Source organism: Cervus elaphus, chromosome 9 (assembly GCF_910594005.1).
Source record: "Cervus elaphus chromosome 9, mCerEla1.1, whole genome shotgun sequence".
Lineage (NCBI taxonomy): Eukaryota > Metazoa > Chordata > Mammalia > Artiodactyla > Cervidae > Cervus > Cervus elaphus.
The window spans coordinates 88,488,864-88,515,940 of NC_057823.1; the positions used below are offsets into that span (position 1 = coordinate 88,488,864).

At 40.9% G+C, this 27,077-nt stretch overlaps 1 long non-coding RNA gene across 3 annotated transcripts in view; it reads left to right on the plus strand.

The window, feature by feature from the left end:
• LOC122700593 overlaps positions 1 to 23,677 on the plus strand; it is a 173,237-nt gene extending 149,560 nt beyond the window's left edge. For all 3 annotated transcript variants that reach the window (XR_006342817.1, XR_006342815.1, XR_006342816.1), the window contains one exon: positions 23,306 to 23,677. This is a non-coding gene — a long non-coding RNA (uncharacterized LOC122700593). The remainder of the gene's footprint in view (positions 1 to 23,305) is intronic.
• Positions 23,678 to 27,077: the final 3,400 nt, after the last annotated feature.

Sequence of the window (27,077 nt, forward strand, 5' to 3'; positions counted from 1 at the left end):
ATTTATTTTTCTGGGATTGAGCTGCAGGTGTTGCTTGTATATTTTTGAGATTAATCCTTTGTCTGTTGCTTCCTTTGCTATTATTTTCTCCCATTCTGAGTGCTGTCTTTTCACCTTGCTTATAGTTTCCTTTGTTATGCAAAAGCTTTTAAGTTTCATTAGGTCCCATTTGTTTATTTTTGCTTTTATTTCCAATATTCTGGGAGGTGGGTCATAGAGGATCCTGCTGTGATTTATGTCGGAGAGTGTTTTGCCTATGTTCTCCTCTAGGAGTTTTATAGTTTCTGGTCTTACATTTAGATCTTTAATCCATTTTGAGTTTATTTTTGTGTATGGTGTTAGAAGGTGTTCCAGTTTCATTCTTTTGCAAGTGGTTGACCAGTTTTCCCAGCACCACTTGTTAAAGAGGTTGTCTTTTTTCCATTGTATATCCTTTCCTCCTTTGTCGAAGATAAGGTGTCCATAGGTTCGTGGATTTATCTCTGGGCTTTCTATTCTGTTCCATTGATCTATATTTCTGTCTTTGTGCCAGTACCATACTGTCTTGACTGTGGCTTTGTAGTAGAGTCTGAAGTCAGGCAGGTTTATTCCTCCAGTTCCATTCTTCTTTCTCAAGATTGCTTTGGCTATTTGAGGTTTTTTGTATTTCCATACAAATTGTGAAATTATTTGTTCTAGTTCTGTGAAAAATACCATTGGTAGCTTGATAGAGATTGCATTGAATCTGTAGTTTGCTTTGGGCAGTATAGCCATTTTCACAAAATTGATTCTTCCAATCCATGAACACGATATATTTCTCCATCTGTTTGTGTCCTCTTTGATTTCTTTCATCAGTGTTTTATAGTTTTCTATATATAGGCCTTTCGTTTCTTTAGGTAGATATACTCCTAAGTATTTTATTCTTTTTGTTGCAATGGTGAATGGTAGTTTCCTCAATTTCTCTTTCTGTTTTCTCATTGTTAGCATATAGGAATGCAAGGGATTTCTGTGTGTTAATTTTATATCCTGCAACATTACTGTATTCATTGATTAGCTGTAGTAATTTTCTGGTAGAGTCTTTAGGGTTTTCTATGTAGAGGATCATGTCATCTGCAAACAGTGAGAGTTTTACTTCTTCTTTTCCTATCTGAATTCCTTTTACTTCTTTTTCTGCTCTGATTGCTGTGGCCAACACTTCCAAAGCTATGTTGAATAGTAGTGGTGAGAGTGGACACTCTTGTCTTGTTCCTGATTTCAGGGGAAATGCTTTCAATTTTTCACCATTGAGGGTGATGTTTGCTGTGGGTTTGTCATATATACCTTTTACTATGTTGAGGTATGTTCCTTCTATGCCCGCTTTCTGGAGAGTTTTTTTTTTTTTTATCATAAATGGATGTTGAATTTTGTCAAAGGCTTTTTCTGCATCTATTGAGATAATCATATGGTTTTTATCTTTCAATTTGTTAATATGGTGTATTACATTGATTGACTTGTGTATATTAAAGAATCCTTGCATTCCTGGGATAAAGCCCACTTGGTCATGATGTATGATCTTTTTAATATGTTGTTGGATTCTGTTTGCTAGAATTTTGTTGAGGATTTTTGCATCTATCTTCATCAGTGATATTGGCCTGTAATTTTCTTTTTTGTGGCATCCTTGTCTGGTTTTGGTATTAGGGTGATGGTGACCTCATAGAATGAGTTTGGAACTTTGCCTTCTTCTGCAATTTTCTGGAAGAGTTTGAGTAAGATAGGTGTTAGCTCTTCTCTAAATTTTTGGTAGAATTCAGCTGTGAAGCCATCTGGTCCTGGGCTTTTGTTTGCTGGAAGATTTCTGATTACAGTTTCGATTTCTGTGCTTGTGATGGGTCTGTTCAGATCTTCTATTTCTTCCTGGTTCAGCTTTGGAAAGTTATATTTTTCTAAGAATGTGTCCATTTTTTCCAAGTTGTCCATTTTATTGGCATAGAGCTGCTGGTAGTAGTCTCTTATGATCCTTTGTATTTCAGAGTTGTCTGTTGTGATCTCTCCATTTTCATTTCTAATTTGTTGATTTGGTTCTTCTCCCTTTGTTTCTTGATGAGTCTGGCTAACGGTTTGCCAATTTTATTTACCTTTTCAAAAAACCAACTTTTAGCTTTGTTGATTTTTGCTATGGTCTCTTTTGTTTCTTTTGAATTTATTTCTGCCCTAATTTTTAAGATTTAATTCCTTCTACTAACCCTGGGGTTCTTCATTTCTTCCTTCTCTAGTTGCTTTAGGTGTAGAGTTAGGTTATTTATTTGACTTTTTTCTTGTTTTTTGAGGTAAGCCTTTATTGCTACAAACCTTCCCCTTAGCACTGCTTTTACAGTGTCCCATAGGTTTTGGGTTGCTGTGTTTTCATTTTCATTCATTTCTATATATATTTTGATTTCTTTTTTGATTTCTTCTATGATTTGTTGGTTATTTAGAAGTATGTTATTTAGACTCCATATGTTGGAATTTTTAATAGTTTTTTTATGTAATTGAGATCTAATCTTATTGCACTGTGGTCAGAAAAGATGACTGGAATGATTTCAATTTTTTTTGAATTTACCAAGGTTAGATTTATGGCCTAGGGTGTGATCTATTCTGGAGAAGTTTCCATGTGCCCTTGAGAAAAAGGTGAAATTGATTGTTTTGGGGTGAAATGTCCTATAGATATCAATTAGGTCTTGTTGGACCATTGTGTCATTTAAAGTTTGTGTTTCCTTGTTAATTTTCTGTTTAGTTGATCTGTCCATAGGTGTGAGTGGGGTATTAAAGTCTCCCACTATTATTGTGTTATTGTTAATTCCCCCTTCATTCTTGTTAACATTTGCCTTACATATTGCGGTGCTCCTATGTTGGGTGCATATATATTTATAATTATTATATCTTCTTCTTGGATTGATCCTTTGATCATCATGTAGTGTCCTTCTTTGTCTCTTTTCACAGCCTTTATTTTGAAGTCTATTTTATCTGATATGAGTATTGTGACTCCTGCTTTCTTTTGGTCTCCGTTTGCGTGAAATATTTTTTTCCCAGCCCTTCACTTTCAGTCTGTATGTGTCCCTTGCTTTGAGGTGGGTCTCTTGTAGACAGCATATATAGGGCTCTTGCTTTTGTATCCATTCAGCCAGTCTTTGTCTTTTGCTTGGGGCATTCAACCCATTTACATTTAAGGTAATTATTGATAGGTGTGGTCCCGTTGCCATTTGGTTTGTTGTTTTGGGTTCGTGTGCATACAACCTTTCTGTGTGTCCTGTCTAGAGAAGATCCTTTAGCATTTGTTGAAGAGCTGGTTTGGTGGTGCTGAATTCTCTCAGCTTTTGCTTGTCTGTAAAGCTTTTGAATTCTCTTTCATATCTGAATGAGATCCTTGCTGGGTACAGTAATCTGAGTTGTAGTTTATTCTCTTTCATTACTTTAAGTATGTCCTGCCATTCCCTTTTGGCCTGAAGAGTTTCTATTGAAAGATCAGCTGTTATCCTTATGGGAATCCCTTTGTGTGTTATTTGTTGTTTCTCCCTTGCTGCTTTTAATATTTGTTCTTTGTGTTTGATCTTTGTTAATTTGACTAATATGTGTCTTGGGGTGTTTTGCCTTGGGTTTATCCTGTTTGGGACCCTCTGGGTTTCTTGGACTTGGGTGGCTATTTCCTTCCCCATTTTGGGGAAGTTTTCAGCTATTATCTCCTCGAGTATCTTCTCATGGCCTTTCTTTTTGTCTTCTTCTTCTGGGACTCCTATGATTTGAATGTTGGGGTGTTTCACATTGTCCCAGAGGTCCCTGAGGTTGTCCTCATTTCTTTTAATTCTTTTTTCTTTTTTTCTCTCTGCTTCATTTATTTCCACCATTTTATCTTCTACCTCACTTATCCTATCTTCTGCCTCCTTTATTCTACTGTTGGTTCCCTCCAGACTGTTTTTGATCTCATTTATTGCATTATTCATTTTTAATTGACTCTTTTTTATTTCTTCTAGGTCCTTGTTAAACATTTCTTGCATATTCTCAATCCTTGTCTCCAGGCTATTTATCTGTAACTCCACTTTGTTTTCAAGATTTTGGATCATTTTTATTATCATTATTCTAGATTCTTTTTCAGGTAGATTCCCTATCTCCTCCCTTTTGTTTGGCTTGGTGGGCATTTTTCATGTTCCTTTACCTGCTGGGTATTTCTCTGCCTTTTCATCTTAGATTGCTGGGTTTGGGGTGGCCTTTTTGTATTCTGGTAGTCTGTGGTTCATTTTTATTGTGGAGGTTTCTCCCAGTGGGTGGGGCTGGATGTTTGGTTTGTCGAGGTTTGCTGGTTAGAGAAGCTTGTGTTGGTGTTCTGGTGGGTGGAGCTGGATTTCTTCTCTCTGGAGTGCAATGGAGTGTCCAGTAGTGAGTTTTGAGATGGGTCTATGGGTTTGGTGTGACTTTGGCAGCCTGTATATTGCCACTCAGGGCTATGCTCCTGCGTTGCTGGAGAATTTGCGTGGTATGTCTTGCTCTGGAACTTATTGGCTCTTAGGTGTTGGTTGGTTTCAGTGTAGGTATGGAGGCTTTTGGATGATCTCTTATTAATTAATGTTCCCTGTAGTCAGGAGTTCTCTGGTGTTCTCACGTTTTGGGCTTAAGCCTCTTGCCTCTGGATTTCAGTCTTATTCTTTCAGTAGCCTCAAGACTTCTCCCTCCATACAGCACTGATAATAAAACTTCTAGGTTAAGATGAAAGGATTCTCCACAGTGAGGGACACCCAGAGAGGTTCACAGAGCTACATGAAGAAGAGGAGAGGAAGGAAGGAGATAGAGATGAGCAGGAGGAGAAAAAGGAGGACTCAAGAGGAGAGAGACAGATCTATGCAGTTGTCTGTTCCCAAAGTGTTCTCTGTAGCCCAGACACCACAGAGATTCACAGAAGTGGATTGAGAAGAGAAGGGGCGGTGGGTGGGGAGGAAATAGAGGTGATCTGGGGGAGAAAAAGGAGAGTCAAAAGGGGAGAGAGTGATCAAACCAGGAATCACACTCCTGAGTAAAAATGGGTACTGAAGGTTGGATTCTTAAATGTCCAAAATTGATATCAAATACTGAAAAACAAAGATTAAAAATCTAGAGTAGAGGTTAGACTCTTAAAAATACAATATTAAAAAAACCACAAAACACAAAAAAATTAAAGAAAATATATGAAGTTCGCTTTAAAAATAGGGTCTTTTTTTTTTTTTTTTTTGGCCAGGTTATAGTGAGTTATAAAAATGAAAATTAAGGAGTAATAGAGGACTCCTTTCGAAGACAATGGGCTGCTTTTCTGGGTGTCTGATGTCCTCTGCTAGCGATCAGAAGTTGTTTTGTGGGGTTTGCTCAGTGTTCAAATGATCTTTCGATGAATTTGTAGGGGGGGAAGTGGTCTCCCCTTCCTATTCCTCCGCCATCTTAGCTCCCTCCCCCAGTTTATTCATTTTTAAAATAGGGATGTAACTCAGTACTAAATGTATTGACTTCAGAAAGCATTAAAATAATGTCTTCAATGAAGTTCTTTTTTTTTTTTAACTTAAAAAAAAGACCCTTACTCTTACTCTGATTCATTTTGGGTAGTCAACCTGACTTGTCAGGCTACCTGAGTTACTTTTATCCTGGAAAATTAAATAAATAGGCAAGGAGGCCTTACGTGTCCATCTTAATAAGCTTTATTAGACAACAAACAGCAACTTCATTCAGATTGAGAAACTCCGGTAGTTGATTAACCTGCATGTCCTAGGGATGACCCTGGTCCCAGGTAAATTCCACATTGATATGGTTTCCTGGTAGCTAATTAACTTTCTCTAAGTATCAGGGTACAAATGCTTCCAAGTCTTGTGCTGTATGGTACATTAAACAACTATTTTCTGAAATCCTGCTGTAAAAATGATATTACTGATAAGGAAAATACAATAAAGAAATTCCTGGGTCTCAAAGATTTTATCACCTAACTAGGGAATTCACAAGTACACATGTGAATATTTTCCTATATTTATGAGTACTTTAGTATATATATATATATATAAATATGTTTGTATTTCACAATAATCCTATGTTATAGTTGACAAACTGTGTCCAGAGATTAAGTGATTGGCTGAAAGTCTGTAACGAATGGTGAGTAGTGGAACTAAGACTATAGTTCAAGTCCAGGATTCTTTATACTGTGGATCTGAACCACAGGAGTGTCTCTAACAATGCAGATACCCAGGCCTCTTGCGTAGGTGTTCCATAGTCAGCAATTCCAGGCAGGGTCTCAGGAATCTGCACTTTAATAAAATGCCAGGTGATTCTGATACAGATTATTTGCTTTGATAAGCATCACATTCAATTATTAAATGCTGCCATGAAATAATGTAAGAGCAATTTCAAAACAACACGCCAGCATTTAAAGTGGTAGGGTATTGAAATGTGTCAGAATTCAGGGAGTGTGGGTGTGGCTGGGGAAGGGAGAGACCTCTGGTGCAGGCTGGCGCTGGCTGGCCGCGCAGAGGGAACGTTTAGGTTATCTAGGGTTCCTGCAATGACTTAGACAATGTCTGCTCATCACTATGTTCAGCTCACACAAGAAATCCCAGAGGCATTTGCCCTGGAATTTGTCTTATTCCTTTTTTTTTAAAAAAAAAAGAAATAAAAACTGGACTCAAAATGTCTTAAATTAGGAAAGAATTCAGCATCAAATGTTTCTTTTTGTCCTTATATGGATTTTTCTGAAAGCTCTGTCTAAAATATCATGTTCTTTCTATGTCATATTCATTGTGAACACAGGCAACAGGATTCTGCCCTTGGATGGCTTTCAGGGGAAGAGACAGAACAAAACAACAAAACACTTTATGTTTCTTTTCAACGGCACAGATTTTTATCATGTTAGGGTCAGGGTTGAGTTCAAAATGTTGCTCATTTGGGAGTGAAGAATTTCTGTTTCTTAGATGATATGAAAAATCATAGAGTCAACGAAGTATAAGGAAACGCTCACAGCTACTTTATAGCGATTGTGAGTTGAAGATGATACCGATTGCATTATATTCGAGTGGACATTTAGGCATGAATACTTATCCTTAATTCATCTCTAAATCCTGAAGTTGAGGCCAGTGACTCTGGCAGGCAGGCATTTGTTCGAAGCCTGGCTTTCAACACAGCCATCCCTGTGCACTGGGGCCAGCGTGGGATTTCCCCTCAGGGAGATGGAAAGTGGCAGGAAGTGACCTTTCAATTGGGCCATTGTGTAAGGAAATGTTCCAACCATCTTTCCCTCAGCCTGGTTGGAGTCACAGAATCAACACGTTTGTGCAGGAAGGAAGGGGGGCCCATCTGTCCCCATCCTCCAAACGGCTCTTCTTCATTTGTTATGCCCTCTTGCCTGGCATTTGCCCAGCTTGGGGAAATCTCTGTGATTTAGCACTTAGGTGAATGGTTATTCCTGTCCCCCAGGTCATACTTTTAAAAATGATTACTGGCTTCGTACAAGGCAGGAATATTTGCTATGGACGGTCTATGCTATCTCTTGTGTATTCCTTAATTTTTATAATAATGTGTTTTGAAGGGCTGATTTTGCTGATGTTTGACAGAAAGCAACAAAATTCTGTAAAGCAATTATCCTTTTAATAAATTAAAAATTTAAACTTTATTTGTTTATTTTCGGCTGTACTGGGTCTTCATCGCTGTGAGTGGGCTTTCTCTGGTTGTAGCGAGCAGGCACTCCTGTCTAGTTACCTGTGGGGCCTGCTCATTGCGGCGGCTTCTGTTGTTGCAGCTCAAGGGCTCAGGGCATGTGGGATCCAGTAGTTGCAGGACATGAGCTTAGTTTCTCCACGGCATGTGGGACCAGGGATCAGGAGGCTGTGTTCCCTGCTTTGGCAGGCGAAATCTTAACCACTGGACCACCAGGGAAGTCTAACATGTGTTTTTTTTTCTTCTAGGAAGAGTTTGTGTTTTGGGTGGTTGTATATCATCCCTATACTTTTGAGATCATTCTTAATTCAGGGCTTCATACATAGCGGTCCTCAATAAATTAACAAACAAAAACATTTTTCAGGATTGATGATGACTGTCTTCCTTCTTTCCCTCTGCCCCATCCTCCAGGAAGCTTTCAGAGACTTGTCCTTAAAATGAGATCTGAGTTTACTTCTGGCATGACTGCCGTGGTGCACCTTGTATAAATGCACACAAGATGGAGAGGTAAAAGTGGGTGACTGAGGCAGGGCCAGAGGGCTGGTCAAAATTATGAAGAAGGCAAGATGATGTTTAGTATTTTCCAACACCTCTGCTCAAGGTCACTGTCTCCCTCTAGGTGGCCTCTGCTTTACCAGGGAAAAGCTTTTACCGTATGTACCAGAATACCCGCTGATGTTAGAAATACACCTCATCCAAATTTGCCTTGTGTCAGAATTCACCTGTACTGTATTTCAAACACCATCTTACCTTGCTGTCTGCTAGATGACAGTGTTTAGTAATGGATTAATGAAATAAACAAGTCTTTGCTACTGTAAGAACTAGCCAAAATGATATCCTTCTCAAGAATCAAAATGCTTTAACTCTGCTCCACATCATATGTCCTCAGGGACATGCAAGTTAAAACAACAATGAAATACCACTCTGTGCCTATTAGAATGGCCACAATCCAGATTACTGACAACAAATGCTGGAGAGGATGTGGAGCAATGGGAACTGGCATCAATGCTCATTGCTGGTTTGAATGCAAAATGGTAGTCACTTTGGAATATAAATTGTCAGTTTCTTGTATAACTAAACATACTCATCCCATATAATCCAGCAGTTCAGTTCAGTCGCTCAGTCGAGTCCAACTCTTTGAGACCCTATGAACATGCCAGGCCTCCCTGTCCATCACCAACTCCTGGAGTTTACCCAAACTCATGTCCATTGAGTTGGTGATGCCATCCAACCATCTCATCCTCTGTCTTCCCCTTCTCCTCTTGCCTTCAATCTTTCCCAGCATCAGGGTGTTTTCAAATGAGTCAGCTCTTCACATCAGGTGGCCAAAGTATTGGAGTTTCAGCTTTAGCATCAGACCTTCCAATGAACACCCAGGACTAATCTTCTTTAGGACAGACTGGTTGGATCTCCTTGCAGTCCAAGGGACTCTCAGGAGTCTTCTCCAACATCACAGTTCAAAAGCATCAATTCTTCTGCACTCAGCTTTCTTTATAGTCCAACTCTCACATCCATACATGACCACTGGAAAAACCATAGCCTTGACTAGATGGATAAAGTAATGTCTCTGCTTTTTAATATGCTCTCTAGGTTGGTCATAACTTTCCTTCCAAGGAGTAAACATCTTTTAATTTCATGGCTGCAATCACCATCTGCAGTGATTTTGGTGCCCCCCAAAAATAAAGTCAGCCACTGTTTCCACTGTTCCCCCATCTATTTGCAGTTGGGCTTCTTCAAAATTCACCCCAAAGAGTGAAAAACTGTGTCTGCACACAAAACTACATGTGGATGTTTATAGCAGCTTTATTCATAAGTGCCAACACTTGGAAGCAACCAAGGTGTCCTTCAGTAGGTAAAAGGATAAATAAATAAAGGTTTGTGCATCCAGACAATGGATGTTATTCAGCATTAGAAAGAAGTGAGCTATTGGGCTCCTTCTAATGGAGAAAAATTAAGCGCGTATGATTAAGTGAAAGACGCCAACCTGAAAAGCTATGTACAGTATGACTCAAACTAGATGACATTCTGGAAAAGGTGAACTGTGGAGACAGTGAAAAGATCAATGATTGCCAGGGGCTAGCAGGGTGGGGACAGGCAGAGTGCGGAATCTAGGGCAGTAAAACTACTCTATGAGACTATAGTGGTAGATAGCTGTCATTAAACATGTGTGCAAACACACAGAGTGTGTAGCTCCAAGAGTGAACCCTAGTGTGCGCCATGGACTTTGGGTGACTCTGCTGTGTCATCGAAGGTTCACCAGCTGTACAGATGTGTCCCTGTGTTAGGGAAGGTTGATAATGGGGAGGCTTATGCAAGCGTGGGGTCAGGAGGTGTGGCAATCTTGGCACCTTCTGCCATATCACTGTGAACCTAAAACTGTTCTAAAAGGTAAAGTCTGTTAAAAATTGCCCTCACTCAGTTTAAAGGCTCTTTAGAAGTCATGCTAAGTTTATCGATTTGTTCTTACAGTCTCTGAACTATACTCCTTCTTTTATGTTTGCATTGTTGCTGGCCTCATTCTGGCAGAAGCTTCCAAAGTGGTTTTCTTGCCTCCTCTTTTCTCTCAGCAGCCCATCCTATGATCTGTTGCCAAATTAATCTCTTTAAAACATCTCTTTTATCGTGTCCCTCTTTGGCTAAAATCGCCCTCCTTGACCTCGATTGTTTACATTGCCTGGATGGCAGACGTAGAGCATGTCGGCCACTCCTTGTTCCTTCCTCATGGCAGACGTTAATGATCAGTCATGCTTTGTTTCCCTAAGAGCCAGTGGCCTCAGCGGCCTCAACACTGTCCTTATGAACCGCCGTCAGTCTCTGGGAGATAGTTCTTCCAGTGAAACTTCTTCCCCTGGATCACAACAGCAAATTCTAAGTGCAAGTCCACATCCAGTGAACCCAGCATAAGCTGATCCCAGTCTGACTTCCATTACGTGTAGGTAGAAAATATTCCTGCTCTGCTCTGGCAGAATTCAGAACCGAACTGTCTGCTGAAGTATGCACCAGTCTGTCCAGACTCTGGGACCACTCTTTCTGAAACTTCCCTGCTAGTTATGTTCACCTTCCTTCTTTGCTTTGGTCCAAATAGGCCCATGTTTCAGGGCTCAGCTTTAATTCTCCTCACTCCCTGCCTCCTCCCTGGACTTTGTCAGGCAGGAGTTGTCTTAACTCTCAAAGCACTGTCTGTGCCACTTGCTTAATCAATGACTAATATAGGTTATGAGATGGCTCTTGTGTGGCTGTTATTCTCTTGTAAAGAGTGTGTCCTCACTTCCAGCTGGATTTCAGAGGCAGGAACTCCGTTTCCTACCTCTTCCCACCTTCAGAGTGCTGATTGACAGCATGGCATGAAATACTGGCATTTATGGCATGAGACAGATCATTAAAAAATACTTTATATACATGTGTTTATATATGTATGTAAACACACACACATATACACACACACATAAACACACATATACACACACATACACCCACACATGCGTGCCCAGTCGCTTCAGTCACGTTCGACTCTTTGCGACTGTATGGACCGTAGCCTGCCAGTTTCCTCTGTCCATGGGATTCTCCAGTCAAAACTACAGGAGTGGGTTGTCATGCCCTTCTCCAGGGGATCTTTCCGACCCATGCATCGATTCTGCGTCTCTCACCTCTTGTCTTCTGCGTTGTCAGGCGGGTTCTTTACCACTAGCGCCACCTAGGAAGCCCTCCCCCATACATATATGCATACCTTTCCACTGTTCCTCATACCATAGAATAAAATGTTACTGCAAATGAAACGGTACAGTACAGTAATAATTCTCAAACGGCAACTGGGAACTGATATAACCTTCAGTTAAAACAATGTAGTTAACATTTTTGTTTTGTAGTTAGCATTTATTAAGAATTTATTTTCCATCTGGTGCTGTGTTAAGTAAGGGTTTACACACAGGTTCTTGTTGAATCTCTACAACCACTCTGTGAAGCAGAGACTATCCTACCTTCAGATTGAAGGTGGGGAAAAATGAGGCACAGAGAGCTTATGCTGTATGCCCAACGACACCCAGCTGGTAGACCGTGGAACTGAGATTTCTACCCGGCTGTCTGCTGCAGACTTTGGGGCCTTTATGCTTCATCACAAGTATAGCCTTCTGCATGGAAATCCTTTTTATCCCCCCAAGATTGATTTGGTGACTGCTTCCAGACTTTCAGTGAGTAACATGAAATATCAAAGGAAAATAATAAATGTCAGAATGCTTCAGAAGAAATCTGATTGCTGGGTTTGTCATAAGTGAGCAGATGATGCTTAGTGATTGGACTGGTATTTCATCAGCAGAAATATGATGATGGCAACAGACTAAAGGGGTCCAATAGAGAAAGGAAGTACTGGAGGCCACAGGGTGGTAGATCTGGGGAAAATAAGAGGAAAGGGCTGAAAGCCTTCTAGAATGTACTGTCACAGACAAAAAAAGGAGAAAGAGTAGATAGCCTGTTTTAAGTAAGAACATTCTAAAGAGAAGGGGCTTCCTAGGAGGCGCTAGTGGTAAAGAACCTGCCTGCCAGTGCAGGAGACATGAGACGTGGTTCGATCCCTGAGTTGGGAAGATCCCCTGGAGGAGGGCATGGCAACCCACTCCAGTGTTCTTGCCTGGAGAATCCCATGGACAGAAGAGCCTGGTGGGCTACAGTCCATAGGGTCACAAAGAGTCAGACACGATTTAACATGCACACACGCATGCTAAAGAAATCCCACAGTGAGAAACTGGGTGATATGAAGTGACCTTCTCAGACAGTTTAACATAGTTTATACCCCATATCTCTTATACTAGTACAACTACTATTACCTAAACTCGTTTGCTAAATGGCAATGACCAAGAAGCCAGAGAGAACCGGGGGGAAAATTGAAAGTGGTGAGTCCTCTCTTTGTGGGAGAGAGCCTTTAAGCTTTCGTTTTTTGGCATTTGTACTTAGAGGAGAAACTTGAGGTGAACCTCTGTTGTCAAATGAATGAGAACTGGGTTGAACCTCCCAGTTTTGTCTCTTACCATAAGCCCTCAAAAGTCCTCCTATATAGGATTGGTCCTGGACACAGTTCACTGGGAAGGAAAAGGTGAGGACAGGCCTCCTCTTCTCTGTGCTCTGTAGTTTTAATTGAGCCTCAAGTGAATTTCCTTAGAAGTCAATGGCGGCTCCATGTCCCAGAAGGGACAGGGGAAGTGTGTGAAATGAGAGGTGGGACCATTATTCCCAGAACTCTTCTGACTTCTTTTTAGACCCTGGTCAAGGATAGAGCTGTTTGTTGTAATAAAATATACAGTAGCAGGAAGTTGAAATGGAGGTTATACTAAAAAAAAAATCCCACAAAACAACAGCAAAATGCTAATTTTAGCTCCATTCAAAACCCAGAGAAGAAAAAAAAAATCAATGTTTACAATATTAAGATTAATGGGCTGCCAAAATTCAACTCATTAGTTAGCAACACTACAACGTAGTGATGAAATTTGTGCTGGTCAGACTTATAGGGAATTAAAACTATATAATTGGGAATTCCTATCCCTTTGCATTTAGCTTAATGATTATGGACTTTTTTACTGGAAGAACCAGTAGGCAATGAGTGGGTCTAAAAATCCCTACCTAAGAAGTTACCCACTTCACTTGACATAGAGGGGGGTCTTGTCAGAATATATCGAGTGCTGAAGATCATGGTTATTATAGCTTAAAAGCTTTTACAGATATTGATCCAGACACTAGAGTGTTCCTCCTTGTGTAGATAAAATACTCCCAGAGACTTCAAGGAGGAGCACCTGGAAAAGGCAGACGGATATGGAGACTTCTTTTTGACAAATATGGAGCTCTTTTCCTCCCACTGGGAAGTAATGCATTGAGATTAGGGCTGTGGAAGTTCTCAGGGTGGATTTGGACTGGTCTGGTGTGATTGTGTATAAAGGTCTTGCCTTATTCAATATCTCCGTGCAGGAGGTGGGCATATGGCAGGTCGGCCTGGGGGGATAATTGGAGAACAGAATGAAAGGACAGAGAGTGTTTATAATGCTCAGCCGAGATAACACATGCAGAAATCCCTAGCTTAGTGTCTGGCACAAAATAAGGACTAAAATGTTCATTTGCTGTTTCTATTGTTGTAGTCATATTTATTCATTTTAGTCCAGCTTTTAGAGTTGCTTTCTTGTCTTACCAACAAATCGCAAATTAACCTCCTGACTGGTGATCATTGTATCAGGAAAATATTTTGTTTCATGTGGGTCTTTGTTTCATGCAGAACTAGGTATGGCCTGCGAAATCTCTTGATGTTAGAAAAGAGTGGTAAACGTGTATCTAAAAATTCCCTCTCAGGTCCAATGACATGTAAATTTGGAATCCCTGAGTCTGACTTCTCCACCTTATATCTGCACAGAAGTTAACAGCTGGTCTTCAGAAGGGCACAGGGGAGCACACATCCCTTCATAGAATCCTTGCAGATGGAAGGCCTTAGAAATCGTCTGGCTTCACGTTCATGTGAAGAAACGATGTTTCCCAGTCACAAAAACCGGTGAACGGCCAAGAAGGGATTGCAGGCCAGCTCTTTTGATTTCTGGGCCAGTATTCTCTTTTCTCATTAGAAGATCAGAGATTTTTGTTTTTTGTCTAAGTTTTCTGAATAGCCTTCTCAGGCCATGTAAATTGTATGCTGGATCAAACATAAGTCATGCCGAAAGGAAAGCTTCCGTCACAGGACAGAGGTCAACGGGATTGAGTGCATTTTTATTGCAGCATTTCCAAGCCCACTTGCCGTCTCAGCCTTGCCCAGAAGGACAAACAGCGGGGCACGGTTCAGGCATCTATATCTGGTCCCTCTGGGGGCTGCCCTGTGACCACAGGGGTGGTTTTCCTTACTGAGTTACCAGGAGACGGTGCTGAGTGGCAGCCACATTCCCTTAAGGGGTTGACAGAGATGGGGGATGACAACTTAAGATACTGGGGAGCAAAATGCGAATTCTGGCAACACTCTACGCTTTCTTTCCCTATTGCTGTCTGCCCTTGCTTCTGAGGACGCTGCATTCAGGAAGATTATTCCCTACACATCCCCCTCAGTGTATGTTTGCACTTGTGTGGGGAGGAGACAGAGTGATGCTGCTTTCATGAAATTCCTGTATGTTTTAAGCAGAGATTGGAGGATTTAGCTGGGAGAAGTGAAGAATACATACATGGAAGAATAAATAAGAACTAGAGCTAAAAATAATTTCGGGTTGTTAATCATTATAAAGCTGATTAATTTAAAAGAAGCTAAAAGAGCAGATAGGATCCTGAATAGCTACAGCATCACAGAATATTTGAGACCCCAGTTTCTAGTCACTGGATGTTACCAGAAGAGTTAATTAGCCCAAACTGTGGCTGCTGGTTGCTTTAGCTGTCTTCAACTTGAAGTCTTTTTTTTTTTTTTTAATAAGTTAAAGCTAATTAGAATACACCTGGGATTCATGGCTAAAGCCAATAGATTTTCCCCCAGGGGGTTTATATATATGTATGTATGTATATGTATATATGTGTGTGTGTGTGTGTGTATGTAATTTAAAAAGGGAAAGTGTCAGAGGAAAAACATAATCTTTAGATTCAGGAAAAAAATAGCATAACTATTTCAACTCAGCAGACCACAAGGCCAAACAAGCTTTGGCTGGAATTGAATGCTGTGTGCTTCTGTTCAGAGCAGAGGATGCTTCCCAGATGTGTCTGGGGGACTACCTGCCTCACTCTTATTTATCATCAGCTCGAACACAGGATGTGGTGTTGCTGGCTGGTAATCTGGAAATGGCCTGTTTATTTTTACAGATCTGTAGAAGAGATTCAATAGTTGTAAAGGATGGGAGGGTGTAAAGCAGCTTGGAACTCACAACAAAGAAAACCAGGAGGGAAAAAATTAGATAAAACAACTTGAGACCACGGGATCTTTTCCTTGTGTCTGTTGGACAGCGATGCCAAATGGATTTTCTGGTTTCAAAGAAAAGCCAGTTCTTCCTCTCCACTCTGTAGCCCGTGGTCTTAGAACATCCAGAGGCCATTAAAAAAAAAAAAAATTAAAAAACCTTAGTGTTCTTTCAGATCCTATAGGACTGATTCCTTTGTGAGTTTCATAAAGAAAAGAAACTCCCCCCAGAGCTGCATAGGTTGGTGGTTCTCTGTTTCTCCCAGGCTTTTCTGGAAAACATCCCTCAGATTAAAGCTCAATAAGAGGCTGGAGAAAGGATTCTCCAGTGCTCCGCAGGGACCACATCACTGCTCAGTTCCTGATTCCACTGAAAAGTTATGCCCGAGGTGAGCCTGGGTTCTCCCTGAGACCGCCTGTCTGCTTTCTGGAAAATGTGAGAGCTGATTTCCAGTTGAGTTCTCTGGAGGACCAAAGCTTGTTTCCTGCAACTCAGTGCTATCTAATAGAGTCGGGGTGGAGGAAATTTGGGGGAAATATTTTATATTTTTCCCATCTTCAGGAAACAAACTAATAAGCTCCAGCGCCCAATACCCAGAGGAGGATCAGACATGGGCATGTGGTGGTGGTTTAGTCACTAAGTCGTGGCAGACTCATTTTGACCCAATGGACTGTAGCCCGCCAGGCTCCTCTGCCTATGGCGTTCTCCAGGCAAGAATACTGGAGTGGGTTGCCATGTCCTTCGCCAGGGGGGGTCTTTCCCACCCAGGGATCGAACCTGTGTCTCCTGCATTGCGGGCGGTCTCTTTACCGACTGAGCCACCAGGGAAAGTGATGTGGGCATAGAATGCTGGGACCTGGGGGCTTGAGAATGCTAGCTGGAGTCAGAACTTGGGTCTCTTGGCTTCTCATTTTATGCTTTTCCACCAATGAGGTGCCACGAGGCCTCCCACAGTGCAGGGGGCGCCATACTCGGGAAAAGCGCTGCCTTGGAGAGCACGGTGGGTTTGGATACAGCAGACTTCCCCCAGGTCGCGGGGGTGGGCAGTTAGGGGAAGGCAGGCTGTATTTATCAACTGGGTCTTTTGCTCCTCTGCCTACCCCACCCCAGAACGAGGCATGTGTTGTTGTTCCCTGGCTGGGGGAGTGTTTGGGTAGGGGGACCACCCAGGCTGCCCGGCCCCCCGTGACCACTGTCATCACCACAAGCAGCAGCGGGGGGAAGGGGCTGGCTTTGAAGTTCAGGGATGGAGTATCCAGGCTATTTTGGGTTTGGCCTGAGGTAACTCACACACTGTGTAACTCCTCCCCCCAGTATTTACATACAGGAGACCTCAGCTTCCATTGACTATGTTAAAAAAGAAATTAAAAAAAAAATCACCCATCACAAAAATAACCTGCATCGTGGGTGTGCTGCCATCCTAGTTTTTTTCTTGCTGCCCACCGAGGTGCTGGTTGGTGGCTGAGGGCAGGGGGTTTGTAATTGTTTGTGAACATTAGACCTCTGCACCAGCTGACGGTGAGCAGTTTATTTCCCATTCAGGCTCCCCAGGAAATGCTGGCCGTTCTTCACAGGATGCCAGCCGTGTGAAGCTTTCCAAATTTTCCGGAAGTGGAAATCCTAATTTGTCAGGAAATTTGCCTCAAAGTGTAGCAGACCAACAGCCTGTGGACCTGCAGCAATTTGAATGTAATTGACCGGACCAGGGTCCCACCGCTTGCGAGCTCTGTCACCTTGGGAAAATCCTAACCTCCTGGCCTCAATTCCCTTATCTGTAAAATGGGGCGAATGCTGCCTACCTCAGCGTTTGTGAGGCTTAATTGACACATTGTGGTAAGGCTGTCAGCGTAGTGCCTGGCTTACAGGGCTAGTGGCGAGACGCTGATTCTTCCTACTTGTTAGGTAGGTGACTTCATTATTATATTAAGCCTTTTTGTGAGAGTGGCTCTTAATATGTGGAAGTCATTGAAAGTCCAGCCAAGCTTAAGACCAACCAAAGGGATATGGTTTGGCTCCATTAGCTAAGCTCTGAGCCAAGCCGTCCAAAAGGATTGAACACACATTAGGAGAAAAAAATATATTAAGTGATGAGGTGGGTGTGACTGAGAACCATGCAGAATCAATGCCACAATATTATTATTGGTTTGGCTCTTCCTCATTTGTACACACTGAGCCTGGTTTGAGTGGTTCAATTTCGGCCTCATTGACAGGTTCTTCATTTTATTTTTAAAATCTTGGGCATATTAGGGAAGAGATGTACATGTCTTGTGCTCTATTTTTTGTCACTCTGCGCTATGCTCATGCATACTCTGTGTATCTTTGTCCTGTATTTTATGAATCATCTCCAGGCTTTTGATCTAATAAGCATTGTGTTTTTCAAATCAAATACAGCTTGAGATTGAATTAGACGACAAATAATGAAGTGGCTTTATCACAGAGTCTTGGGAACTCAGAGAATGGAAGCTTTGCCCTGTTGTTTCTTTCCCCTGGATCTGCTCCATGAGGTTAGGAGTGGGGACCAGGAGCAAGGCTGTCCTCTGCACTCATTGGGGATCTTTGAGAAAGCACAATATTCTGATGAAAGAAGTCTCTAGACATCCTTTAAGGATGAAGCATTGTGACTGTGTTAATCTAGGGCTGTCTTCTTTTGGTCAACAATTAGGAAAAAAGAGACACAGCAATGATCCTGCCTTTGCAGAAAACTGAGGCAGTGTCTCTGACCATTGAAGAAATCTAAAAAGGTGGAGAGGGACAAAAGTGAAGACCAGGTATCACACTGAGAAATTTGAAAAAAAAAAAAATATTGAGTGTTTTTCTAGAATATTTCTTTTTCATGCGTATAGTCCATTTTCTCTAGTTTATAGTGCTTATCTTTTGCTTTCCAGAGGGTTTAATACCTTATATCTGTGAATAGATTTTTGTGGGGGCAGTTTCTTTTTATGTTTGTGTTTGTTTAGTGTCTGTGATCCATGCCTGGCCTTTATTGAATTCTGTAATAGATTACTGGATAAGAGAAATTTTTGACCAATTGCAAACAAATACTCTCTGGATTATTGTGGGAGTTTTTCCAGACCCCTCTGTCCTTGACTTCTAAACACACTAGAACATCTTTTAGAGGTTCACAATTCTGTATTTTAGATCCCTCTACTCCTCAACATGCTTTAAAATTACTTTTTTACAAGCAGAAAGCTTGTCTAACTGTTCTCCTCTCATAAGATTCACAACTTTCTTCAAATCTTTTGTTTTTATTTTTAGAGGTGATTTAACATATCATATAACTTGTAAGTATCAGGCCAACTCATCCGTCTTGTTTCAGTTTAGAAAAATGTTAGCACCAAGTTCCCTTGCTGCCAAAGCATAGATTTCATGCTGTTCCATAGTCGTTCCTAGCAAGGGGAGAATATGCGCTCAATTGCCAACACTCCACCGGGACTCTTGACAAAGGAATTTTATTATGCCCACTTCTAGTTGGATGCAATGAAGCTTTTGCCAGGAGCGAGGCAGTGGCTACTGCTCATGCTCCAGAATTGCTGTGTGGTCAGGTCAGGACTTTTTCTTCTTAATACTTGCTGGTTCAGACTTTCTTGTGGGTTTGTGTGTGGGAGGCAAGGCAGGCACCCTGTGTCAAGGAGAGGCCCTCTTCTTGTGCAGGGAAATTACTGCCACATGAAGGCAGGGCAGGAAGCCAGGGGCTGTCCCCAGAGCCTTCGGCATCGAATCATTTGCCCCCTCTCCTGTGTGAAGTAACGCTTGTGCTAGAGCAAGAGAGTTGGACTGCTGGAATGCCAGCTCCCCACTGCCCTTTAGCGCTCACAAGCTCAAAGTCAGGCATCTGTAGATGCTGCCCTAAGTCATGTATTGTAACCAGTGTCTGAAGAAACCGACACAGTAAAAAGTGTTTAACTTGCCGGTGTATGAGAGGTTACCGGTTTAAGTTAGGAGTGAATGTTCCATCAAATCTAGTCATCCTAGGAGTGAATGTTCCATCAAATCTAGTCATCCTTTCTTGGGCATACAGAATCGTTTTAGTAGGAATTGTAACTAGTACTACTAATTCCATTGTGAATTGCGTGTTCCTGTCAAAACTGAGAAGAACCCAGTTCAACTATTAGTGTCCTTCAGGGGATGGTAAAAGTCCAAATTCCTTTCAGAAGTATCCCCATCCGTGTGGTAAAGACTGACCAGATTAAAGATCTTTGACTCCAGTTTCAGAGGACTAGCCACGTTAACTATAGGCTTAAGACCTGAAAGTAGAATAAATACAGAGATAATTATACACAATAATTATAGCTGAGGGTTACATTTTACAGAATAGCTAGTTAATAAACTCAGCAGTTAAATTGGATCAAGCTCACCAACTATTTATATGTGAAAATAATCACATATTTGAAAATAATCCCTCCTGGTAGGAAAATCGAAACTTTTAGTTTGGGGCTTTAAGAATCAAGTGCCAAATATGAACAGTATCTCCTTAGCAAAGAAATCAGACAGTTCTTACTGTCATTGTGACCAGTGCTTCCATCCTCAGGTGATTTGATTTTAAAAAGATAGAGTGCTAATAATCAGACATACTCTGCTTCACTAGAAGAATCTTGAAATTAAGGGGGAGCTGTGTAGAAGGATTTCTGCTGCTCATAAAGAATAATTTCCTCTGCCTTTGCATTATTCATTTCATGTAAATTTTGATAAAGTTCATCACTGTGATTATTATTTCATTTACCACATTTTATGTGTTTATAGCACAATTTCCACAGTAGGATCTTTTCCCTTGTCCACATTAACATACATGTGTGTATTCCTGATGGGAAAATGTGCCTTTTATGAAGTAGGCACACATCACCCTAGCTCAGTGCCTTCAGAATTTACAGCAATTATGACCATCCTTGTCCATGATGTCTTGAAGTGGGCTTTTTAGGCCACTGTATATACCACAGAATTATGCACCTGCTTCAGTAAATGCCTACTGCATATACCAGGCAGTGTACAGATGGTTTTCTATGCTCACAACTACCCTGGGATATGGGAATAATAATCCCCAGTGTTACGACTGAGATTCTTAGGTTCATTGCCTTACTCAAAAGTACACACCTCGTATAATGGAAGAGACAGGATTCTCAATTAGGGAACCTCTGATTGTAGAACCCATGTTCTTTCTACAGTCACATTCACTGCTGGGAATTCATCCTCCTTGAAAGAAGTCCTGGACTTAGAAAAGACCAAAACGAGACTATGCCTAGTTGGCATGTGTTGGGCTGCACCCCACAGGCCTGCACGCCCTGTACTCGCCCAGCCTCGAGACCAAAGGAAGAGCCCAGAGACAGTGACAGAGAAGTCGGTGGTTTATTGGATAGGGGTCTTACACATCTGAAACAGACGGGTCCTAGAGCAACACCCCCTCCAAGTATGGCAGGCAGCAGGAGGGACATGGCAGCAATTTTCACTACTCAGGGAAGGAGGAGGCTGCCATTTGTAGGGGAATTGACATCAGGTTAGCTCATCAGTTACCAGGGAAACCAGCAGCTGGGGCACATTTCTCATAGCTCCTCAGATTAATGACCATCATGAGGGCAGATGTTTCCTTTTAAGGAACTAGCAGGTGAAGCAGTTCTGGGGTAAGGATTAGAACAAGCACTTGCTGGGGCAGGCTGTAGGTGAAGCTGGGTCTGGTTGACCAGGGGATGTACACAGAGCAAGAGAGCAGCCATCTTGAATGGCCTGACCATACAGCCTGACTCTCAAGTATCCTGACACTGCTCCATGAGCACCTTTGGGCCTCTCACAGGTGATTTGGTTTTACAGATCCATACAGTTTCGGCACCGGAAAGAGGCTTCAAGGTCAGCTGCCCCAGTTCCCAAGGGGCCATCTAGCCTGTGCCTGGAAGCTGAGTAAGTTCTGTTGAGGCAGTGAGTCTTCCTTCTTAGGACAGCACAACTTAGACCAAGTTTTTAATATTCAGCCAGACTCCATCCCATGATGCTTCCATACAGAATAAGCCTAATGCAGCTTCTGCTTAGCAGAGATATTTAAAGGGGATTTCAAATTTCTTCTATTTTTTTTTTCTAAGCAGTCCCAGTGCTTTTAGCCAAGCTCTATAGGATATGGTTGTATTTTCCTTGTGAAGCTATATTCTCTTCCCTGAATGCTGTGCAGTCTTACAAGGTAGCATTAAGATCTAAGCACAGTACATCCAGGACTGATTCCCCAGTGCAGACTACAGTGGGACTGCCACCGAGGAATTAGAGAGACTGTACTTCTAAGATTACATTTGGCAGCCACGTGAAGCCTTGTGATTTTAATTCTAGCTGAGCCCCCTTCACACTCTCCCTTCACCTCAACAAATGCAGGTCTCAGTTTCCAGCCAAACTCAAGAATTCTGAAATCTTGTCATGGTTTCAGGAAAGGACCCTCAGGGAAGAGAGTCAAAGTCCACATCTTTGTTTCCAGGAAGACAGGCAGGGAGATGGAGGGGCAGTTCTTAGCAGAGCACGTGTTTTTCCTTACTATGGCACTCCACACGTGAGCCTGAGTCTTAGTGGGAATAAGGTGTGGAGTGACTGGGCAGAAGTAAATGAATAGAAATTGTACTCCCCCTGCCAAATGTCTGCGAGATATTAAGAGACAGAAGGCAGTCCTATTCCTACAGACTCAGATACCAACATGAGGGTTAGTGATTTTGCTCATCAGTTAGTTCTTGCAGTACCCTGGAACATCATTCATCATGGCCAGGATGAATTTTCTGTACACAGGAGTGATCCTTCTTGTCTGCCATGTCCATGGGTGTGTGAGAAATCTACAATGCAGCCAAAAGAATTATATCTTCTCGGTCCATATTCAGAAGGTGGGGAATATATTGTGTCCTTCGGGACATATGCGTGGGTATTATTAGCATGACAGTGGATTTACTATTCCTTTTGTGAAAATGTTAGATGATATAGAATAATTTTCTAAAGTGTAAGCTGAATACACAAATAGCACATTATGCTCCATTTCAATTAGTAGAGTATGTATAAAATTTGTATGGAAATATAATCAGATATTTATTTGTTGCACTCATTTTAGAAATTCATAATAGACAGCTGTAGGGTATTCAGTACTCTCTGGATCAAATTTGAATTGGTGACCTAGTTGCAAAACCCCTTGTTCCATGTTCATCAAGCACATCATTGTATTTAAATTTCTAGCACATTCAAGGGTAAAACAAATCATAATTTTATTTTTTAAAGGATTGTTTTATTCTTTTATAATAGGATGCATCCTTCAACATTTTGAGAATAAATGGAAGAAAAAGACTTAAAAGTAAAGTACCTTAAAACATCTGAATCTGAGACGTAAACAGTTTCACACCTATTTTTAAAATATGTATATCATATATATAAACTTGATCTCTTCCAAGCTGCATTTAGAAATGAGATAGGAAAGTATGTAAGCACCTGTGTTGCACTGACAAATTTCAACCGGCATTTTATGTTGGGGGTAAAATAATTAGTCCTGAAAAATTGATATGTTTCTCTCCTGAAAAGTGTCTGAAAATTTTCATATCTGGACTTGCCAAAAATGCCCATATTTCCCACCACCTGAACATAAATCACGCTCATACATTCTGTGTACAGCATTCATACACAGAAAATCCTGAAAGAGAACATTTTTGAAACATGTAGAACAAAGAAAGAGGAGTCTCCTTTAAATGCAAAGCTGTAATTTATTAAGCATCTTTAGAACTGATGTAAGGGGCTTCTCTTCTGTTGTTCTTCTCTTCTAGGTCTCTAAGTCCACGATGACAGGAAAATCTTCAGTGGTTCCAGAGACAAGCAGCTGGAAATCCTGAATGTTTATTTCCTAGAAGGAAGTGAGCTGTTGAGGAGAGTGATCCCTTCAGAGAGATCCTCTCTTTTAAAAATGGACTCCAAATTAAACCATATCCATTTCTGGGATCTTGAAGTGGCTCACAAAAGCCGATGTCACTTGCTTAATGTTAAGTGATTTCAAAAGCCTTAATCAGGGGAGAGTAAAGGTGGGGAGGAAGATGGTGAATAAATTGTGAGCACCTACCAAGTAATGGGACATGTCTTTAATTCTTAAGCATCATGCTCTATTTCACTTTGTATTTCAATTAAAAAAAAGAAAAGAAAAATGTACCTTTTTTTTATAAAGATAAATTTTTGCTATTAGTATTCAGTACTTAATATCTGAGTACAGATCTATCATTCATTAGGTCTATGGTAGGTCACAGCCTAATTTAAAAATTCAGAACCCTAGGTCAGATCAACTCAATTGCTCAAGGCCATGTATTTGCAAGTTAGAGTAAGCACTGAAAATTTTCTGTCCTCGGACTGGTGTAGTGGGCAGTGCTGCTCTTCTGGAAGAATTTGTTCATATCTTAGATTTAACACAGTTTTGTTTATAAGTTGAAAATATTTAACTGATATCTATTAATGTATGATAAAGTGTAAATTTAAGCAGTGATCTAGAAAATTCAGGGCAAAATAGTTTAAATCATTTACATCTTCCTAGAGGTTCTGTTTTTGTTTGTTTTTTTTTTAAAATCTGAAAAAATAGGTAGTTACTCGATAGCCTTAGCTCTAAAATATACCTGAAAGGTTATTTTTATTGGTCTGTTTTTCAGAAATCATATCCATGTTTTTTACTCTCTATAGTCTTTAGCAAAATGAATCAAAGCCACTCTGTACCCAGAGCTAATACCAGTGTTGTCTTTTTTTTTTTTTTTTTAATTGCAAGGCTTTACCTCAAGTGCTATGCCGTAAATTTACAGGGAAAGAAAAAATTTATTAAATTATAACTGAGAGGAGATGACTTTTTTTTTTTTACACAGCAAACAAAAAATTCCTTCATGAAAGGCTATAAAACCCATATTATTTACCAAGGAGACCTTTCCTGTCTCCCAGGTAAACACTTACAGTGTGTAGACTTGTGTAAATACATATTTAGGAGTGGCTAAATATGGCGAGGTATTTTTAAAGGCATATTTACAAAGCTGAATACATATATTGGCATTTTGATATGTGTAAACTGTGTATGCTGCTCTGCTGCCTATTCAGAATCCTAGCAGGGCGCTGGGAGATACACCTTGGATACCGGGACCGAGTTTCAAAACATTCGTCTTTAATCAAAATTACTAAGGACAGGCCCTTAACTCATCTGAAAAGGGTGAAAATTTTCAACTAATAGAGTTGAAGTCTTTCTCACCAGTGTGACTTGAGGAAAATTGTTTCAGAAATACAGACATCCTCATGGAAGTAAATCTTTCTGAACATCTTTGTGCATAACACAACCATCATTTCACATTCAGCTTAAAATATTAGCAAATATTCAAAGATACAGTCCATAAGATGAATGGATAGACTAGGAAATTTTAGTTAAGGCAGAAAAGGCCATTAAGATCTTTTTAAAAAGACTTTAGAAACACATGGAAATTTAAGTGACAAAAATCTGTTCTTAATTCAATGGCAGGAAGCTCCCTATGATAATATAGCAAAACTCGGGCTAGAGGATTCACGATGCCTATGAGCCGCTCGGTTTCTTGGGAATATGTGCTCTATGAGGAAAAGAATGAGCTGGGAACAGAGAGGTTGTAGATGCATGAAAGGACACTAACTGTGTCTCCACTGTCTGCCCTCCCTCAGAGTGAATAAGGATCCCATTTCTGTAAAAGCTCTTTCTAAGATGGAGAAGTTGAGAGTCTAAATAACTCTAGAGCTCGGGCTATCTCAGGGGCCTTTTGCTAAGAAGTCTAAACAATGCTTCTATTTCATTTCTAATGCAATATGCAGCTATTTCTAAATACTCTCAGTATCCTGCAATGGGATTATTGAAAATCTTATTATGGCAAACTATATGGGGGGACAAAGACTATTTATTCAGGGAAATCATTTCTCCAATAAAATTTGCACTGAGTTTTTTTTTAACTTTAAAAAAATACAGATCGTATGTACATATTTTTCCCCAAGGTACAAATGCCACAGGTTTTGATTAAACATTCTGGGTTCAAAAACTTTAAATATCATTTTAATTTAAAATATTATCCCAGTGCCATAAAGCCTCTGGAATGTAGCAGCTTTTAATACAAGCGCTGACACAATTTTAGCTTTAACCCTATTCATATTACTTATACTAGTACTTTAGACACGGAAAACAAACTTCCCCAGCAAAAGACAACCCTCGTTTAAAAAAAAAAAAAAAAAACTTTTTAAAGATATAAGCAAGCACAAACACCTTTGCTGTACAATTTTTATTAGTTTTATCCCATCTTTAATTTGATTCTGTGGCTAAGTATCTCGTTTCCATGTAAACTTCCATTAGGAACACACATTGCTGACATTGCATCTACTGACAGAAATGCCACAACATAAATTACACCCAGAAAATGCCGCTTTGGGTGGGGGGCATGGAAGAGGGAACTAAACTAGATAAAAAGCCACTGTGCTCCTGCCCAGCCTGTACCCTGTCCCGCTGACCACTGATAAAATTTATCACAGGGCCACATACGGGCAGGCAGCTTAAAGAAGAGCCGTCTGTGGTAAAACGTGTAACAGCAAAACAGCTAATGGAACATTATTACTTTATTAGAAAGCAATATCTCTGGATGCTTCACTTTTCTGGCTTTAGCAAGGGTATGAATTGTTCTTCTGTATGCAGAGGAGCTGATATAAAAAGAGGTTGACAGAACCCTGAATGGTGGCAGTGAGCACCTCCTAGCCACTTCACCACTCTCTGCTCAGGACACTTAACTAGCTGGGGGTGGTAAATGAGTTCCAACAAAGTTAAAACCCATCTGAACCCACCTTCTTAAAAGAATGCTGAGCTATAATGTTACTGGTCCCCTTGTAAAGACGCAGTCTTGTCCATTCTGGCTAACTGTTGTTGTTAGAATTCAGTCCCGGCATGAGCAGAAAGTAGAAATAGCCAAATTCCACCAATAAAAGGAATTTCATTTGCCAAGAAATTAAAAACCCAGTCATTGGAATGGGGCTTATTTTGTAGAGCCTTAAGGAAAGCGGTTGGGTCAATCTGCACAAGCTCTGGACGCCACAGTTGGATGGAGAGAGTGGTTAAAAATAAAAATGATCTGGTGGCGGGGTGTCTTAAATTGCCAATGAAGATAGCATTTGAAAGAAAGGAAGGCGCTGGCTTTATCACCTGCAGCTGGGAGGGCGGCAGCATCAAGATGGCGACTAGGTGGTTCGGAAGTCCGCCTTCTCTCGTGGTAAAGAGCTAGCTCTTCATGAACAAGACATCATAGAGAGGATCTAAGAACACCGGGGTTCAGCCGAAGCAGTCCCTACAACGCACACACCGAGACAGACCGCATTAGAAGGTAAGAGAAGCAACTCTGAGTCCCCAGGTTGCGCCTCTCCTGCAATGGCCAGCACAGGACCAGACGAAGAGGTCTCCCCTGAGCTTCTGGGGCCTTCCGTGGGAACAATGGTTGGCATATGGAGGGTTTTGTTGTTCTTATCATCTTTCCTACCCATCAGCTGCGTCTTAAAATGTATACAATTGGACATGCATGGTGC